Raw genomic sequence first — 15,382 nt, 5'->3', positions numbered from 1 at the left:
CCGCGGCCCTGCCAAGTGCAGTGAGTGGCAGGGCAGGGTGCACCGGCATGGAATGTGGCCCTGTCCCCGGCAGCAGGCCCAGTGGAGACTTGGGCGGAGAAGTCACTACTGGGCTGGAACATGGGCTTTATGCATGATTTAACTGACGGCTCGAGGCTACCCGTTAATGAGGAGTTGCCTTGGCTTTTGAGGTCTGCGCTGGGGTGGGGGACGGCAGAACAGCGTAGCTGTGGGCCTGCATTCGGGGTTGCCTCGCCCATCACTGCCCCCTCAGCCGCTGTCATCGCAGCTGTGTGCACTAAATCGTGACGGCGAAGCTTTTAGAGACGAGCACCCAACAACACAACAACCCAAGCCCAACACTGCACTTACAGAGGAGCACTGAGTTTTAGTTCAGAGAAAACAACTCCACATTAACATCTTTCCCTCCGTGGTGCCAGGAGAGGCAGGGTGGGCAGGGCTCGACTCCTGCAGGAGCTGTCTGAAGGCAGAGGCCGGGTCTCAGCGCAGCCTCAGTGGAGGTGGCGATGAGGGGATGGACGGTGACAGTGCTGACACCCACAGCTGGCCTCAGAGCGTTTCTGGGCTGGCGCTATGGCACGAGCTCCATGTGCAGGCCCTGTCCTCGTGGCCCTGGATGGTAGGGGCAGTGCCACCTGCTTCCCAGCGAGGAGCCTCCAGGCGGCGGGCTGGACCCGTGCTCTCATTCAATAGTGATGCCGACTGCGGCTGGGTCCCAGCGCAGGAAGATCTGCCCGGGCCTCCCTGGTGCTGCATGGTCTTCCTGCTGGAGCTGTGGGATTCTCAGGTGTGCTGGGGGAAGCCCTCCTGCGTGACGTTGGCAGAGGGGAGCAGGCGGTCCGTGTAACTGGAGAGTGAGGCAGCTGGGCTTCGGGCAGGGTCGAGTCCGAGGCTCACAGGGTTATGGTGCTCAGTCTGCGTGGTTCCCCCTGGGCGGCGTTTCTAGCACACACAGTCTGGGCTGACACTTTCTGTCCCCTGGAGGAGGACTGCTGCTGCTCCCCACGCCGGCTGCCCGTGCTCCTGCTTTGGGTGCTCAGGCTGGCGAGGGGCCTCTGCGCTCGATGTGCGGAGCCTGCCCGCCTCTGGGCACCGTGGCCACTTGGGCTCGAGCGTCTCATCCAGTGCCCACTGTGGTCGCCCTCTCTCGGGCACCGTGGGCCCCACTGAGGGCAGGGTTCTTTTTGCCTCACTGCAGGGTGTCTTGGGTGTGGAGGCCACGGCTGGAAGCAGGTGCTGCCTGTGGTTGGACACTTGCTCACGTGTGGCACTGAGGTGACTCAGGTCCCCAGGGCCGGGCAGGAGGGTCGGGAGGCAGGGCGCCCCTAGACAGCTTGAGCCGAGCTCGCAGGGCCGGCCTCTGCGCCGGAGCAGTGAGCGCGCCGAGGCTATGGGTTGAGCTGATGCCAGCCGTTTGAGCCTTGTCATCACAGAGTCCTTGGTCCCTGTCTCAACAACCAAACTGCTGCTGAAGTGAGTGTGACGAGTCACAGCCACCCATTTCCACCGAAGGCCAAAGCCCTGACCTGCAGCCATAGCCGTGCAGAGCCCACAGTTCAGCTTCTCCTTTCCGCTGGGGCGGCAGGGTGTGAGGGCTTTGTGACCTGGACAGGGCGGGACTGCAGGGGACAGGTTGGGTTGCTGAGGTCTTGCCTGTGCTTGGTAACTGTGAGGGCTGAGCTGGAGGGGCCTCCCAGGGTCAGGATGTGACTGTGGGGAGAGTGGGGTGCAGTGGCTGCAGACCTCCCGAAGGCCCTGTCTGCGGGGCAGTGCAACCTGGGTGTTCTGCGGGTGGTGAGGTGGTGATCAGAACACCCCTGCCTCCTGCACGCCCCCAGCATCCTAGGGGGGTGACAGCCCCTCAGCGGACTCCTGTCCTGGAGGCGCCTCCGACGGGGACCCCAAGCTCCTGCTCTGAACCCCAGTATGGACCTTGCCCACCTCCCGATTCACAGTACCGCTCACTTACTGCCGGCGGTGTCCTGGGAATCTTAAATGAGAAATGATGAGCGAGTCTCCCTGAAGTCACGAGGAAGGAAGGGGACAGGATGCTAGTTCTGCCGTCACCATCACGGCCACACTGCAGTGAGCACGTGGTGACCTGTTGCTGTGGGTGGCCGTGTGCAGCTCTCAGGTGGTCGTGGGAGCCTCGCAGCGCTTCCCTCAGATGAGGGAAAGCTGTTCCCATTTCCTGCAGTAGATCAGCACTGTTTGTGTCTCAAGACAGAAAAAACCCTGAAGGAGAGTCCCAGCGCACTCAGTCAGGGACGAGTCAGGGTGTTGGCAGGCTGGCTGGCTCCCTCTGGGGTGCAGGGAAGACTGTCTTCTGGCCTTTTGAGCTTCTAGGGACGCCCAGTCCCCCTGCAGCCCCCAGGGCATCTGAATTGCTCTCCCTGATCTGCGACCTGTGTCTTGCTTCCGGCAACACTTCTCCGTCTGTGACCACATTGTCCTCGTGAAGGTGGCTGGTGACCATGGGAACTGCTGTGTCCACATGCTGAGCTGAACCCCACCTGCCGCGGCCTTCCCATGGACAGAGGCATTTGCAGCTGTGGAATGGTGTCCTTCGTCCCACACATGCACAAAACCCGGGTTCCTGAACGCACTTCTTGTTCGGCTCTGGACTTTGGGGTTCTTTAGTCTTAACTCGGTGTACAAACACGGACAGAGCTGACATCCACGAAGGAGCATCGTGCCGAGCAGTGTGGCTGTGAACTGTTCACACAACTCAACTCATGGCGAGTGGTTCTTATGCTGACCCATTACAGGTCGAGGCCGTCCAAAGCGTGGGCCGGAACACCTGCTCTTGGGGATCCTGGTGTTAAGGTGGTTTCCTTTGTTTTGATTTCAGGTGCCAGTTTAAGGGTGGGGACGTTTTCTTCTGTTTCTTTTCTCTTGAGGGTTGAGTGGGTCTATCAATATTAAGTGAAGGACAGTGGTGCCATCGCCGTGGGAAACACCAGTGTCATGAGGTGGAGCCTCGTGTACCCATCGGCTCTGTTCCGGACACACACACCAGGCTTGTGCACTGGTGTGCACGCCAGCAGGGCACACAGGACGCTCCCGATGCCATCCACAGTAGGACAGGCAGGCGCAGAGGGCAAGCCCGGAGCCTGGCTGAGCAAGGTGGGCAGGTGCACACGGCTTCCTGTGACCACAGCTCATGACATCTGGGACGGCGGGACCTTCTGCAGGCCGCCACCGGGGCCTGCGGGATGTAGGCAGGCTTTGGGAGCTGCGTGCTGCCCTTGTAGGTGCCACTGCAAATCACTCAGCTATGGGGGCCTCGGTTCACAAGCTTTTGTTTGCAGACAGCTTGGTTTTCGGGCACAGAGCTTGGCGCAGTGTTTTTCTTTGCAAACTCTGTGTCGGTGACAGACAGGACCTTGGCCGTCCTGCACAACCACAAACGTGGCTGTCTGCCAGAATCGTAGAACCATGAAGTTCGTGAACCAAGGCACCAGTGTTTCCCTTGTGATTCGTTCACTGTCCTCTGCATGATTTCATGTTGTTAAAGCCCATGCAGATCTAAATGTGTGAGAGGCTGAACTTCAAGTGATTCTTTTAGGGTTTGTATTTTCAGATGAGAGGAATTTTATTAACCTTTGAGATTTATGAGTCTGTGTCACTGTCGATTCAAACACTTTTTTAGCACAAGACTTTTCTTTTGGGATTGACGTTTAGCACTTCTCTTTAACCCTGAGTCTTTCATCCTCCTTTTATACCTCACCATTTGCATGGTACTTGCTCTATGAAAGTTGATCACAGCATTGACTTCAGGATCTGAATTTGTTCATAAAGCTCTGTGTCTGTATGAGTGTCTCCATCAGTTCGAAACGAGACCAGTCTTCCCAGCAGACTGTAGCAATGATGTAGCTCTAATGAATATTAAAACAATATTACAATATTACTGCTTGACACAGACTCCAAGCCCCATTTGATAGTGAATGTTCCCATCTGCATCACTCAATAAACATTGCTTGGAAAAAGAAAGAAAATTCCTGTACAAAAGGTGGATAAACCTGAAAAGGAAATGTGCTATTAAACTATAACCCCAACAAAAAGGATGGCAACAGCTTCCAAGGGGTGAAGGTGGGGCTCAGGGATGGAAAGCCTGCCTGGCACGCAGGAGGCCCTGGGTTTGATGTGGGAGGGGAGAGAGACAGAAAGAGGGAGAGAAGGAGTCCAGAGGAACCAAGCCTACCATCGACAGCTGTGACAGATTGGCTGCATCTGCTGGCCTTTGTGTAGGGTTGGACTGGCCCGCTGTTTTTACTGGTTTTGAATTCAGTGGTAATGGTTAAATATTGGGAGATAATTGGCATTGATTCTTGAAGAACTAGAAAGATCTAGCAGGATCCATGGCTCATTTCCCTGTAGTAGCACTCGGGGTCGGAGTCCTCGCTGTCCCCCTGGTCACCCCACACTGTTGTTTCATGCAGAGAATGGAGCAGAAACACCTTGTGCCGTAGGCGCTGGCTGGCCCCAGTTAGGCTATTTGCATCTTGGCTTGCTCTGAGCTTCTTGCGGGGCTCCTGGTTTTGCACGCATGACTTCATCTCTGCCCATACAGTTCCACATCCCCCATGCTGCAGATAAGGAGACTGAGGCCCAGGTGTCGAGCTGTCCGATCAAGGCTGCCAAGCTAGTGTGAGGGCACCTGGACTGTCTGGAGAGGCCCTGGCAGCATAGTCGCAGACCTCCCAGATACAGAAGGAGCCGGCGGTGTCCTGTCGGAGCCAGGGTGCTCAGGTGCTAGACAAGGACAGGACAGACCCCAAGACAAGTGGCTATTTGGGCGGAGGACGCAAACCGTGTTCTGTGGCAAGTAGAAGCAGAGAATTCCATCTGCCCTTGAATGCAGTTTGCCTTTGTCTCCAGCATAGACTCAGAGTGAGAGCAGGGCAGGCGTTAGGGACCATTGCTCGGGCTCCCAGCTATGCAGATGACGCTCTGGTGCCTTGTGGGACCTCACGCAGGTCCGGGCGAGGACGGGCTGGCTGAGTTTGCACAGAGTACAGACATGCTGGCCCCTGTGGGGGGAGGCCCGTGCAGTCCCTCAGCGATCCTCGGCACCTCTCCCACTCCTTTCCTGTAACTGAGGAAGATGCCCGGGAAGATGACCAGGTCTCCCCCGGCCAAGAGGGCTCCATTTCCCAGCGGGGGAAGCCAAGACCTGGAGGGCCATGAGGTCCAGAGCGACCTCCAGGCCAGCGGGTCACACCCTGATGTGTGCCAGGCTGCATGGCCATTGTGTCTACCTATTTCTAGGCGTGTGCAGCTCGTGCTGTGGCCCTGGGTCGTGGATGCAGTTGTCACAGTGGAGGAAGTTACGTTGTGTTACACAAGTGACCAGCTGAGAGAACTTTACGGTCTTGACAGAGCGGAAGAGCCAAGTTCCATCTCCCAGTGTCTGAGCAGGGTCAGCACTCCTGGTTCTGACTCCCAGCCTGCCCTGAAATGCTCTGTGTCCTCAGCTGAGACACTTAGCCTCTCTGGGCCCAGACTCCCTCCTCCAGGACTGAGGCGCTACTCCCTGCTGGACAGGCCTTGCTGTCCTGATTCCTATCTGAAGAGCCCTATCCTCACAGGACCCCTGGTGGGTGGGTCCTGGCCATCATGGACATCCTGTTCTCTCCAACAGGGGGCGCCTCAGGCCCCAGCTCCCAGGATCCTGTGCTCTTGCTGGATGGAGGCTGTCAGTGGTGGGCAGGGACATGCAGACCAGGCCTCAGCCGCTCCCACTATACCTGATTCCTTGTGGCACTGTTGGACCTGAGCTGTCCTGTCCACATTGAGCCCTCCTGCTCAGCCCCATGGTGGGGAGTGGTCCCCGAGCTTTGGAGCCAGCACTGGACCCCATCAGCAAGCACAGTGGGCAGGCTGTGGGCATGGGACAGGGCCGGGACCACAGAGGGCTGCTGTGCTGAGCCGAGACAAGGCGAGTGGAGGAGGAGGTGGCCGGAAGCCCTTGTGGCAGTGGGACAAGGGCGTTCAGCAGGGCCAGCGGTAGGTGGACTGCGTGGACAGCTGGTGGCTGGAGAGAGAGGAGGACAGGCTGCGTAGGAACTAAGTGGAGGCCCTGTGCCCTGTGTCTCCCTCCTTGTCCTTACCTCTCCTTGGGAAGCTCAGTGCTGGGTCACCGCTCTGAGGGAGGGTCTGAGACGAACAGAATGTCATCCTCCTGCCCTGGGAGCACACAGGGCTCTGGTTCCCGACTCTGGGCACCGGTCTCACTGTGGACCCCTCACCCATCCAGGCGACTGTGACGGGAGCCGGCTGGTCTGCTGGGGCTGTGGGAGAGCAGCCCAGGCACAGGGACGCCGAGGTCCTGCCCAGTGGGGAGGTCTGGCCCGGACGTTGTGTGGCCTGAGTGGCTGAGGCTCCTGGCTTGCTCCTCACCACCAGCCCGGGCTGGCGTCAGCACAGATGGCGCCCCCGTGTGTCTGCCCAGTGTCTACGCACCCTTCTAGTGCGCCAGACCTGGGGCCGACTACTCTCGCTCTCGGTCTTCGCTTTCCTGGCGCAGCACCTGGACAGGAAGACACCCCACACGGCCGCGGAGAAGCTGACCTCTGTGTGCAGAGTCTTTGCTCGGCCCTGAGCGCCAGCCCATCTGCGCATCCGGGCTGTCTCGAGACCATAGGACGCCCCCTCCTCAGGTGAGGGATGAGGGACGGGGGTGCACAGAGGTGCCATGTGCCGGAGGTTGGGAGCCGGCAGGGGGATGAGCCGGTGTCGGTGTCACCGCCCCGCCACCACCACCACCACCACCATGGCGACAGTCACACCAGCCGTGGCCTCCTCACATGTCCTTTCCCCTCAGTGTGCGCAACTCTGGTTCTTTTCTCTTTCCTGTGCAAGATGGCGCCCTCCTGCTCCACCCTGGGCAGATCAGGTCCTGTGGGCATCTCCCGCGTCTGCACCCCTCAGCCATCAGAGCAGTGCGCCAAGGAGCAGGAACTTTGCTCTCTCGCCAGTGCCACTGCCCCGGTGACAGCAGGCCCCTCTGCTGTGGTGCAGTGGTTCTGCCCATTGTGACAGTGGTCCCCCCGTCCTTCAGTCAGTAGGGCAGTGCCCGGAACCAGCCTGTGCCCACTCTCTCTCCAGGCCCCCGGGACTGCACGCCTCAGAGCCGTGCTGATGCAGATGTGGTCACCAGGCTCTGATTCGTCAGGGTGCGTGTGGGAGCTGGGAACTGCAGCCGGGAGGTCACAGCGTGGAGAGACATGCCTCTCACCAGGGCTGTGTCCGACTGTGGATGCACAGCAGTGGTGGGTGGCATGGGAGGGATGGAGAGGCTCCGGTGGGAGTTCATGGAGGGCACACTGCACTCGCTCTCTAGTGACAGGCAGCATGGTATTGTACTGCCTCAGCCTCTTCCGGGCTGGCTCCTCTGGTTCCCTGTGGAGCGGGATAGTAGTGATTGGAGACCTGAATGCAGGCTGCTGCCTTCCTCCTGGTGCATCACTGCTAGGGGACTGCTCGGCTCCCTCCTCTGTAGGCAGGGACAGTTCACCCGCGGCACCTGGGCCATGCTAGCTCTTAAGGCCCCTCAGACGAAGGACCCACAGGCGCAGCAGCACATGGGGTCGCAGCCAGGAGGTCCCAGCTGAGTCCTCCTGTATGCCTGGCCTCTAATCCACAGCCTGGACCCGACTGTCAGCTGGGGCTGTGAAGGATCAGGGCTGTAGATCCGGAAGTAAACGTGCGTCATGGTGCTGAGCTGGTGCCGTAGGCCCTGCAGGGCCAGCAATCGGGAAAGGCTGGGGGTGACCACTGAGCAGGGCGTCCTGCGGCCCATGAGAGAGCATGCGATCACGGGCGACAGTGGAGCCAAGCAGCAGAGGTGAGGTGGCCAGCGTTCGTGTGCCCCCGCCCAGCATGCCCTGCAGCCCTGGGGTCCCCGGCCCAGCAGCTGGAGTGGTTGCCTCTGGAACAGCTGTTCTGGCTTGAGCACCCTGGCCCCCACCAGGGTGACTGACGGTGGGCCCTGGGCAGGTAGAAGGCCTAGCCTGCAGCCTGCCTGGGACCTGAGCCCTGGCGTGGTGATGCCAGCCCCGGGGAGTGGGCAGGCGAGGCTGGGAGAAGCAGCTCCCCCTGAAGGAAGGACGGAGGACACTGGGGCTGCACATGGTCTTCCGACAAGTGGCATCCAGTGCTGTGCAGTGCCCGGCAGGCCCCAGCCACAGTCTGCGGTGTCAGCTTGCACCCGTCCCTTTCTGCCTATGCGCTGCTCCCCAGAGACACCCCACATCCCTGATGCCACGCTGTGGGGCTCAGTGATTCTGTGTGAATAGCAGGAGTGCGCCACCCCGTCCCACAGGGAGGGAATTTTCATCCTCATCCGGCCCAGGGAGAAGCTGGACTTTTCTCCGTCAGGCAGGGAGCTGTGTTGCACTGTGTCTGTGAGCAGGAGGACTCTGTCCTCACTGTCCTGCACTGGAGCCCAGGTCTCCCGCTGTCCTGCAGGGTCAGGGTCACCAGGGAGAGGGACTGGGCCTCCAGCTTCATGATCTTGTGCTGCCATCCGGGAAACCAGAGCAGGCCCAACCCGCAGAGTCCTGGCCCCTGGAGAGTCTTCCTCCCTCTCTGCACCTATGAGGAGCTGTGAACCCAGCGTGGCTGGGGCAGGGGCAGAGCAGGGATAGGGCAGGGACATGGGTAGGGCAGGGGTGGGGCAGGTGCGGGACAGGGCAGGACAGGAAGGCTGGCCATTAGCTGCAGAATCTGCATGAAAGGAGTCTTTCCCCGGGCCCGGCCTTGCAGGCTGCCCTGCAGGGGAAGCTGCTGCTGGTAATTACCCTAGTGTCCTGGTTCCCTGTACCCAGGTGGGGCTGGCACAGTGGGCTACGCCTGGTGTCCTGTTCGTCCTCACCTCATATGCACACCGGCCAGACGCCTCCTGCTGACCCATCGTAAGAGACCTCAGAGGCCAAGGAATCGGGAGGTTGCGAGGCGCACAGGGCACTAAGCACTGTCCTGGCTGCCTGCTGTTCCTCTTTTTCCTGTGTGTAGGGTGAGTAGAATCTACTGTCCACACTGGAAGCTTTTAAGAATGCAAGAAGCTGCGTAGGGAGCCACACTGTGCAGTGGACGTCCGGAGAGCCCGACCCTGCCCTCCAAAAGGCGGCAGGGGCTGCTTCCTGCCCAGGGCTGAGCCGGGGGTGGTGGGGCCTCCTCATTTCTCTGCCTTTCCCCTCCACGTCCCCCAGGCCCAGCGCCCTGCAGCTTCCCAAAGGCCCGCCACAGTCAGGCAGGGGAGAACCAGCGGCCTCTACCCTCACGCCCAGCAGGCTGCCCTCGCCGAGCCGGGAGCCCCCTGCTCGGCCTCCAGCTCAGGCAGCCTGGGGCAGCTCCTTCTCAGAAGGGCTCTGTTTGCGTTCCATCTGCAGTCTTCTCACTCCAAGGTTTCCCGGGACCTTAAATGAGCAGAAAATGACATTAGTGCTAAGAGCCAAATCCGATTACCTGGAATACAAGTACTACTGTAAGAAAGAAGCCAGCGCCCCTCCAGTTCCCACGCTCTCACGTGCTCTCTGGCCGTCCTGGGGCGCCCTTTCCTTCCGGTTGGTGGCCCTGGTTCCCTGGTTCCCTGGCTGCCGTCTCCGAGGCACAGCCCATGGAATGACACTGTCAGCAGAGCGCACGCGGTCCCCTGTTCCACCCGTAGGCGTCCCGTTGTAATGGCCCATGTGAACCCTGACCTTGGCCCTTGCGGTTGCCATGTGGCTCCTCCCGCTGAGAGAGATGAGCGAGAGAACCTGGGACCTGGAAGCCTGCTGTGGCCTCTGGCCAGAAGATGGTTCCTTCTGCCTGCACCCCATGCGTGGGAGGGCTCCTGTCTTGGGTCAGGGGGTGAAGGTCACTGCAAGGACACAGCACTCATTTTGCAGAGCAGGCCAGGGTCGTTGGAGGGCAGTGTAAGCTGTGGGCATGGCTTCCATGCTGTCTAGGCTCCAAGGTGCAAACGGCAGAACAGAGCGGGAAGGCGCCCTCTCAGCCACAGCTTCCTTCTGGCCACAAGGCTTCCGCGGGGTTTCTTGCCGCTGGGAGAAGGGGTCCAGCCCCCCCACCCCCCGTGAGCAGCTTCCCCAGCCCTGGCCGCTGGGGCCTGGACCTCCACCCTTCACCCCGCCCACCCCACAAGCTGCATCCCACAGGAAGTTCACGTTTATCCTTCAAGATCGGTTTTCCGCAGTGTTGTAGATCAAATTGTGCCCACCACAGAAATGTAGACTTCCTTACCCCAGTCCTGTGCGTGTGCGCTGATCCCAGATGGATTCTTAGTGATGATCAGATCACGATGTGTCACCATGGTGGCTCTGGACCAGACGTCCCTGTGTCCCTGTGAGGGGGAATTTGCACACAGAGCCAGACTTGGACAGAGGGAAGTGGTGAGTGAGGTGCTGGGGGCGTCCTGAGGAGCATTCTGTCAGAAGTGGGAGCGGGTGTAGGACTGAGTCTCCCTCGTGCCTTCCCAGGGAGCAGCTCCGAGCACAGCCTTATCCTTGGACAACACATGGCCGTCTGTGAGCCGCCCAGGCACCACAGCCAAGGAAGCTAATAAGCCCTCTTTCCAGGGAGCCTCGGCCTCCCTGGCTCTGCGGCAGCCCGTTCTTCTGTCCTCCTGTGCCCTCCACTGCCGTCACAATGTGCTCGTTGAACCCGGTGCGTGGGATTCACTCTGTCTGTCTCTAAATAGAGGCTCAACACTTTGCGTGCCTGCAGCCGGTGCCGTCCCTGTCACTTTGGAAGGCTGGATAGATGGGTGGCAGATTGGTGGCTGGGTGGGCGGATGGATGGATGTGTAAAAGGATAGACGAAGGGATGGGTGGATTGATGGATGGGTTAAAAACATCATCAGTGAGTCTCTTCTGATTTCCCGATTCCAAGAGAAAAGGTAACGTGCATCAAAGCTGGAAGTTTAAAAAGGAAATTAACATTTGAAAGATACATGTGTCATCTCTGCTTGAGGCCATCTTTGGCAGGCGATCTCAGGATGCCTTTCCCAGTGTAAATAACTTGGAATGTGTTAAAAAGTTCACCAGTGTTTAAGTTCACTAAATTAATGTTGTCATTTTGAGCTGCTGCGGCGGGTGTTCAGGTTGTAGGCTGTTTGTCACTTGTCTTCATTTTCTTGCTGGTGTCATGTTCGGGAGTAGGGGGCGGATTAAAAATAGAAGAATTCCGTTACATCAGAGTCAGGGACTAGGATTAAATGATAGAGTCTGCCATCTCCTGCTTTTTGGCATCTGTACGTTTACCCCTTCATGTGTTCAGATAAAATCTGGTGCCTGCCTTGTACAGGGTTCTGTCGGATACAAGGTTGTGTGGACAAAAGCCATTGACTCATGGCTTGGGGGTGGTGTGAAGGGTGAGTGGAGCCACATCCAGTTGCAGGATTGTGTGTGGAATCGATCATGGGAGATGGCACAGGATCATGGGAACCTAGGAAAGGGTGCTGTGCAGGAGGTAATGTGTCTGGCCATAGCTGGGGGATGGGTGATGCTCCAGACCCACCAGGACACAGTGGAAACTGCTGGGGCCAGGGAAGCCTCGGCAGGCCGATGACCATGCCCAAGGAAGAGGCTAAGGTGATGGGCAGACCCCAGGGAGGAAATGAGTGGCCTGGTGCTGAGAGCGAGATTCCAGTGTTTAAAAATGCAGTTCTGAACATGAATATCCCCCGCCCCTCTCGGCACTGCCTCAGGTTTCAGGAACACTGACCACAGGCTTTTGGGGACAGTGGGGAGACATGGGCCACACAGAATTGATGACACACAGGGCTTGGGACGCAGACAGCGGGGACCCTGAGATGGGGCCTTCACACAGAGCTATATCCCCAGTCCTTTTTCATTTCTTACCTTGAGATAGGGTCTTGCCAAGTGGCTCAGGTTGGACTTGAACTTGTGATGTTCCTGCCTCAGCTTTCCTGGTTGCTAGGATTATAAGTGTGCACCACTACACCCAGCTCATACATTAAGTGTTTTTGCAGAAGGTTTGCTGACTTAGTCTTTATTCATCTACTCATGGAACAGAGGCCTGTGCACATGTCCATGCCTGGAACTGTGCTAAGCCAGGCATATGGCATTGAATCAAGTCTGCTGGTGCTTTGTTCTGGCAAAGACCCCTCATTTTCCAACTCCCCAAACCCTGGACACCAGCTAGGTTCTCCTTGCCTCCCTGAGCAGACTCCTGCCACAGGGCCTTTGCGCTGCATACTGGATGTGGTCTCTCCCCTCTAGCTCTGCTTACCCTTCTCCACCCTACTCTCTGTCCACCTCCTGACCCATGAGAGGCTCCGTAGACTTTCTGTTGGGAGGACCCTGACGGGACTGGAGTGAGAGGGAGGGGAGGGAGGCTGGGGTTTCTTCCAGGTTCCTTTCTGTGAGAAGGGGTGCAGCTGCTGTGGGCAGTCCTCTGCGCGTGGGTCCTTCTGGTGCCACTTCGGGGTGGCCCAGGTGGTCCTGGTTATGGAAGCTCTTCTGGTTCACCCAGACTGACTGTCTCCCTCTCCCCCATCCCTCCCTCCACCCTTCCATCTGTCTGTCCATCCATCCATCCTGGTTCTCCTGCTCTTGGAAGGCACTGGCTAAACAGCAGAGCGTTTGATGTGCCTACTCGTGGTTTCCCTGCAGACCGGTGCGTGCTGCGTGGAAGGACGCGTTGGTGGTTAGTTCCTGACTCAGTAACTGCACCCATGGCAGGCCACCATGTTCGCCTTCACACCGCTCGGCTGAGGTGAGACTGACACAGCTGGCGCCCGTGATGGTGGAGCCCTCCAGGGAGCCCCGCTGCATCCGGTTCCTTGCCCCTTGCGATTGTTCTCGTTCTGTGATGGGACAGCTGACCAGAAATCCCCTGGGCAGCGCACAGTCCCCCCAAGTCGCCCGGGGCTGGGGGCTGGGACCTTTGCTCTCCCTGGCCCGCAGCCCACACCATTTATCCCACGCCCCTCACGTCACTGGGTTTCGGGCACTGTCCGCCCGCCAGGCCCTGGCCGATGCCACAGCTCCGGTCCCCAGCTGCTGCCCCCAGGCCCCGTCTCGTGGTCCCCGCTGTCTCTGCGTCCCAAGCCCTGTGCGTATGACTTCTGTGTGGTCCGCGTCTCCCCGGTGTCCCCAAAAGCCCGTGGCCATAGTTGCTGTGCAAACCTGAGGCCAGCTGCGGGCTAAACAGGCGCCCCTGAAGCCTGATTCCCTCCCTTGGTCGGTGATTCATCACCTGTTGCTGACTGGCTGTGTGGAGTGTCTACTCTAGAGTCTGCGGGTGCAGACCTGAGTCCTGCTGGGAGTGGCTGTCAGCCCGACCCTGGACACCTGCATGGGCAGGCAGAGGCTACATGGAATGGGGCTGATCGGGGCGAGCACTGGGCCCAAGGAGTGGGCAGGACTCAGAGTGCCCTGTGCGGGTCACGGGGGTCGGACCCAGCCTGGATTCAGCTGGTAGGGACCAGCGGTGTCTGCTGTGCGCTTGGTAGCCTGGGCCACAGTGGCTTCCTGGGCCTGTGCCCCCCCCCCAGCAGTGGACCCACACCCTTCCCCAGGGGCAGCCAGGCCCCGCCCGGCCTCCCCTGCTGCCTCCTTCTGTGGTCCTCACCTTCATGGTCAAGGGTCCGGGATCCCAGGAATGTCCCGTGGCCATTTCCCATGTGACACTGGTGTGGATACTCATGCCTGTAATGTCAGCTGTGGGGGAGACTGCGGCAGGTGGCCATCTGAGTGAGGGCAGCTTGGTGCCCACCCTCTGTCAGACAGTGAGGAGGGCGTGGCAGGGCTGGGGCACCGACCTGGGCTGCGTCTCCAGCCCCAAGTGCACACGGCCTATTAAGTCAGACAGCGGGGCCTCTGTACAGAGAAGACAGGACAGGTGCTCCTCTCCCTCCTCGTTCTGGGAGGCCCTTTGTCCCACTTCAAGCTCATGGCTGCAGTGTGGGCGGAGTGGAGGAGCAGGCCTCGGTCTGTCGTGGCTTCTTCTGGACTTGCCTTGGTGTCCAGGTGCCAGCGACCTCTGCTGCCTCCATGAGCTGCAGGCTTGCTCTGAGGGTGCCTGGCCGCCCAGTTTGTGCCCAGCCCTGAGCAGATGCTGACTGGTGGGCTTCCTCCAGCCAGCCCTGCTGCCTTACCTGCCCTGTCCTTTCGGATTCTGGTCAGCAGTCCGTGCGTTCACTTGGCACCATTGCTGCCCGGCTCCCCCATGACGGCCGACCTCGCCCAGCACTTCCCAGTCCCCACCCTGCCCCTTGCCTGCACTGCCTTAATTTTGCATTCTTGTCCCTTTCCCATTAAGAGGGTACTGATTTCCATGAGGATGAAGGGCAGGGCCCATGGAGTGCAGGGGCAGGTGCTGACACCCGGGAAGGGCAGCGTGGCCCTGGGGAGGGACTCTGGCACCCTGTCCTGTCCCACCTGCTGCCCGGGGCTCAGTCTGGCTGGGCAGTGTGGGGCCGAGTTCCCTGTCCAAGCTCTTGCCGTGATCCTACTTCACAGCTTTGTCGGCCCAGCTCTCCCGCCCCGGCCCCAGCATGCCTGCACCGGCGTGGGCTCCAGTGCTCTGGCCTGGGCTCCTCGGTGACCGCTGCAGGGCTGGTGCCGCCTCCTCGGCCCATCTGCTGCGTGGTGTGAGCGTCAGCCCACCCCGCTCACCTCCTGCTGAGCTCACAGTGCGTCTCCCTTCAGTTCCGAGCGCAGCGTGGTCTGTCCCTCCTGATGCCACCTGGTCACGTGCGTGCACCGCAGCCTGCACGCTGCCCTCCGCCTGTCTTCACGAGGTTTGCTGTTGTTTCCGTCATCACCGCGTCTTTGTCATCAGCACCCACGCGGCGACTTGGAATTAACAAGGTGAATTCTTCCCTGACGTCTTCGTGCGCAGCTCCCACCGCCGTCCATGAGAGAGTGGGCGGGGTCGCACACCGACCAGGACAAAGACCAGGACACTCAGCGGATCATCAGGGCTTTCCTGGGCAGAGGGGATGTGGAGTCCCAAGCTTCTGGACCTGTGTACCACCTGTGGTCTCCTGTGGCCTGTGAGCTGGGTTGAACCTGCGCCGATGGGAGCCCCCACGTGCTCCGGCTTGCATTGGGCAGAGGTCACTCATAATGGTCTCGGACAGTGCCTGTCCCGTGCGTGGTGTGGCTCTTGGCACTGTGGCATGCGTGCGGCCCTGGTCTTCGCCTTCTCTGCTTCCGCAGGCTTCCAGGGAGTGTGTCCACTGCTGAGGCGTGTAAGCCAGCAGCCGTGCCTGTGACTGCCAAGCGCTGGCCCTGCCTTGGGTCCTCTCCCCGTCCACCTAGCAGACCCAGGGCACATCTCTGCCTGCTTTTTGCAGCTGAAGACAGTTGCAGTCAGAAGGAATGCA

General features: G+C 59.7%; 1 protein-coding gene across 1 annotated transcript in view; it reads left to right on the top strand.

Annotated features, from left to right (window-relative positions):
* Positions 1-15,382, top strand: part of LOC104856504 (LARGE xylosyl- and glucuronyltransferase 1) — a 102,919-nt gene that overhangs the window by 2,453 nt on the left and 85,084 nt on the right. The gene's annotated exons all lie outside the window — the stretch shown is intronic.

Source organism: Fukomys damarensis, unplaced genomic scaffold (genome assembly GCF_012274545.1).
Source record: "Fukomys damarensis isolate Sample0158 unplaced genomic scaffold, DMR_v1.0_HiC HiC_scaffold_15, whole genome shotgun sequence".
In the NCBI taxonomy this organism is placed as follows: Eukaryota; Metazoa; Chordata; class Mammalia; order Rodentia; family Bathyergidae; genus Fukomys; species Fukomys damarensis.
The sequence above is the reverse complement of the archived record's forward strand: the minus strand, read 5'-3'. Positions and strand labels throughout refer to the sequence as shown.